The sequence below is a fragment of the Emydura macquarii genome, unplaced genomic scaffold (assembly GCF_026122565.2).
Source record: "Emydura macquarii macquarii isolate MOO-44397 ecotype Brisbane River unplaced genomic scaffold, CSIRO-AGI_Emac_v2 contig_3328, whole genome shotgun sequence".
In the NCBI taxonomy this organism is placed as follows: Eukaryota; Metazoa; Chordata; order Testudines; family Chelidae; genus Emydura; species Emydura macquarii.
This window is the reverse complement of record NW_027133465.1, coordinates 2,392,586-2,396,710: the sequence shown is the minus strand read 5'-3', so window position 1 is coordinate 2,396,710 and position 4,125 is coordinate 2,392,586. Positions and strand designations below refer to the sequence as shown.

Sequence of the window (4,125 nt, the reverse complement as noted above, 5' to 3'; positions counted from 1 at the left end):
AAGGTGGCTTGACAACCCTGGAGACTGAAGTCTTCTAGTTCGCAGCAAAACTCACCCAGACCACGTAGTAGCAATGTGCAAACAGCCTACCTCAGCATCTCAAGGAAGGATTAGGCGCTGGCTAGCTAACCAACTTCTGCTGGTGTCTAATACTGACTCTGCCATCGATTTGCAAGGTGGCCTTGAGCAAGGTACTTAACCTGCTTCTCTCTCAGCTTTCCTGTCTGTAAAATGGGGATAATATAGTTTACTGTAATGGGGTACTGGCCCTTTATAGACATAGACGGTACTGTGTGTTGGTAAGAGAAAGTGGATGTAGCCAAAGAAATAATTGAAGCAGTCACTGGCAGAGAGGAAGATGGCCCTGGGGAATAGTTAGTGTCTGAGAAGGGAGACATAGGAAAACACAGACCATGTTTCTTTAAGGGCCTGGGACCAGGAGCCTGGATAATGGGTGGGGCAAGGCTCCCTCTCTCCCACACAGTGCAGACATGTGCTTGGGATTATTGAACCCACCTGGGAAGGTCACAAGAGTGATTAATGGGCTGGTGAGTGACTGAAAAGGGAGTTCTAAGGGCAGTCAATAAAGGAGCTGCTGCTAGTGTTCCTGAGAGGTAGTGCTCAGGCAGGATACTGCCCCAAGAAAGAGGGCTGTGAAACCCCTCAAACTGAGCAGAGGGTCTGCAGGCAAGGACTGGAAACAGTCCTGAGAGGGAGGACTGTGATTCCCAAACCTGAAGGGTGAGTGGAAAGAGGCATTTTGCAAGGTGAGTAATATTTGATAACTTAGACCCGTGGAAAGGGGGAATATTGTTTCAAAGATCATGGCTGTGCCTGGATTATTGCCAGGAACCTTCAGAGAATCTGAGGTAGGAGACTCCAGTGGTATGCTGTATGCTACACCACAAAGGGGTGTGCTTGAAAACTACATACCCACCTGCATTTACCTACTTTCCAGGTGGGTTTCTGAGGGTTAGCTGGGTAAGTTAGTGCTCCGCAGGTATAAAAAGGTATGTGGCCTGAGAACCATCAGTTTCATTTCACATAGGTTAAAATCAGCCATCAGATTATAATGGCTCTTGGTCAGTGGTAGGTTCTTCATAGAACCCCACATTTAGGCAGCACTTTAAAACCAGACAAAACAAATACAGCCCTTCCCCAAGTGGTTTCTTTCTCCAGAGAACTTTTCCCCAGAGGCCTGGCAGTGAAGTCCAAAACAGTCCAGTATGAAAGTTCAAAATCAAACAAAATGGCCCCTCACTGGCCGGTTTCTTTCTGCTGGGCATTTCTAATGAGAATCCAGACACCCCGCGGAGATCTGGAAGATAAAGCCCAACCTAAGCAGGTAGAGTTCCCCTCTCTAGAAGACACCACTAGCATCTCCAATCCTTCCACGATCTCTCTGTTATGAGAGAGGTGGCTGCTTGTATTTAGCCTTCTCTTCCCAGCATGCCTTGCTGTGGAGGCCTACAAACCCAGCAAGAGCTTTACTTCCCATGATTCCTTCTGGCTTACGGAGAGCCTTGCCCCACCCATACTTCAAAGCACTGGTGCTTGGCTTTATGGAGAATCAATAGCCTGGGTTCTTGTCCAAACCACAAACTGCCACTCTGAGACCAGTGCTTCTCTCTCATTGGCTCTTTGCTTTGTCCAATTAGCGTGTCTTTCCACGCCAATCCCTGGAACAGGGATGTATGGCCTGGAGACATCCCTCTGCAGTCGTAAAGGGCCAGTCTACCTCATAACAAGGATACATTTAAAACAATACATTCTTAAGTCATGGTCAGCAAAAAGAGACAGAAGTTGTATTTCAGGGCGGATGGTTTTCTGTGAGGTGGGGCGGGCATCCATTGCCACCTATGAGAAGATCAGGCTAGAGACAGAGGTGGCAGGAAGGACACTGCCTAGCCTGAAATGCTGATGAGACCTTGGACACACAGGAGGCAGACTAGGGGGAGGGTGCATCTCAGGACTCTTGTTGTTTTGCAGAGATCTCTCCAATGCTTTTTAAGATTAAAGTGACTGTGGTTAAGAAATTCCTTTGCTAAGCCAATGTTCCTTGCTTGCCTATCACTTTGGACCTGAAGGGGGTAAGCTAGAACCCAGAATACCCACAGGTAGGTGGAAGTTTAGGGAAGCAAGTATGAGCAACTGGGGGTTTGGGAGGTCTGAGGCACTGGTTCCAGGGATTAGGGTGGCTGGATTGTGGAGTCCCACATCCCCAGGAAGGGATCAGACAAGAAGTCTGTACCTGGGAGGGTGCCCTATAGACTCAGAACTAAAAACAGTGACTAGACTCTCCGTGGACCCATGGGGCTTAGATGTACCTGGGATCTAGTGAGTGGTGACTATCTGGAAGGGGGACTAGACCAGGTTGTAGCAATCAATCTTGGTTTAAAACCTTCATTGATGGCAAATCCACCACGTCCCTAGGTAGTGTTGTTCTAATAGCTAATTATCCTTGCTGTTAAAATTCTGTGCCTTATTCTAGCCTGAAGTTTTCTAGCTCCAGCATCCAACCATTGGATCTCATTCTGCCTTTCTGCTAGGCAATGTGGTGCAGCTATCGGTCTAGGTGCTTGTCACCCATCACAGAACGCTCGTGTTACTGCTTAGCTCTTCCTGCCTCAAGAAGTGGATAGGCAGGGACACTTGTAACTGCTGCAGCCTCCAGATTATTTCCCCGGAAAGTCCAGTTAGAAGCAAATGACAATATTCCAAACGGGAGGGGGAGAAAACCGAAGTGACTGCAGCACAGTCACCAAGGGTGGCGGGGGAGAAAGGACAGACTCTTTAGAGGGGTTGTGGATGGGAATTGCTGGAGTTGTACAACTCTTAAGGCTGTTGAAGCAAGTAGCAGAGAGGTTTGAGACCGCTAGACACTTTCATGGAGAAAGATGGAATTAAAGGAGAGAGTGACAAATCAGAGAGATGGGGCCGAGGTGCCAAAGCTGGAGAAGCACGTGTGTGGGGGAAATAGCCTTTTCTTGTCCAGTAACTTCCTTATGTTCTTATTATGCTCAGGAGAAAATGTGCCTCATGCCCACGTTTTATGGGGCTTAATGGAAGAGTCTGTAATGGAAGGCACTTCATCCTGTAAATATGTGTGTTGCTGCTGCTATAAAGACTCCGCTCCACATGTGCTATACTGTCTTCTGGTCATGTGAGAACGTCATGCCATTGACGTGCCTTTCAGCTGTTGTCTACTGTGTTTGCCAAAGAGGAGCCATCCTTTCGTATTCCCCTCCAGTCGCCTATTCCCTTCAGATTGCTACTTATTTCACCTTAAAACCTCATTTTCTGCCTTACAATTAGTGGCATGTGATTAAAAGAGATGTTAAAAAGCAAGAGCAATGTCCTTACGTTTTTTTATAGCATACTAGAACATTTGACCTATTTTCCTCCCTCTTGGTTGCTTCTCTCCTTTTAATAAATCATATAAAACTGCAGGAGCATTGCATTTCATCTTGTCTGGACTGTTATATTTAATCTCCTGCGTGGGTGGAGGTAGGTGGAGAGGAGGAAGGGCTCAGAAGCCTGAAAACATGAGAGATGACTCTTTAGTTCTTTTGATTTCACGGAAAGTTGCTAGAGAGGCTTTAATTAGGACCTATCAAAAGCGATAACGACTGGGCAACCCTTTTTCCTTAGGCACTGCTAAGCTTTTTAGAGCTTGGAGGTTTTTTGCATTGTGCAGAAATGTATTCATGCTACCAATTTTGCAGTTGTGTTCCCTTGGATTCTGCACATCTATCTGCATGAGAAAGCTATTCTATCATCTTTGCAACTTGCCTAATCTGTAATTTTCCTGCTGGGGTATGTAGGGGGACGCCTGCATCTCATGGTGGAGATTGGATTTTCACTGATGGGAAATACTTTACACTCCTGTGCTTAAAAACATCACACTTGTGTGCTGAAAATCTTCATTATTTTTGTGTCTTCTGGACTGTTGTAAAGCAGTTTAAGAAACTGGTAGAGTCCTTGGTATCCACTCTGTTGTGTAAAGCATAAGCACGATAAATAACCATATGATATACCCCTTATGGAAAAGTCCTGTACAATGCAAGAGGAAAATTGTAACTTTTTAATAGGATTTTTGAACCACAGTACAAAATGTAATAGACC

At 46.0% G+C, this 4,125-nt stretch overlaps 1 long non-coding RNA gene across 1 annotated transcript; it reads left to right on the top strand.

The window, feature by feature from the left end:
* Positions 1 to 614: 614 nt before the first annotated feature.
* Positions 615 to 3,348, top strand: LOC137143478 (uncharacterized). Its single transcript, XR_010917170.1, has 3 exons — positions 615 to 767; positions 1,990 to 2,117; positions 3,025 to 3,348. It is a non-coding gene; the product is annotated as an uncharacterized lncRNA (long non-coding RNA).
* Positions 3,349 to 4,125: the final 777 nt, after the last annotated feature.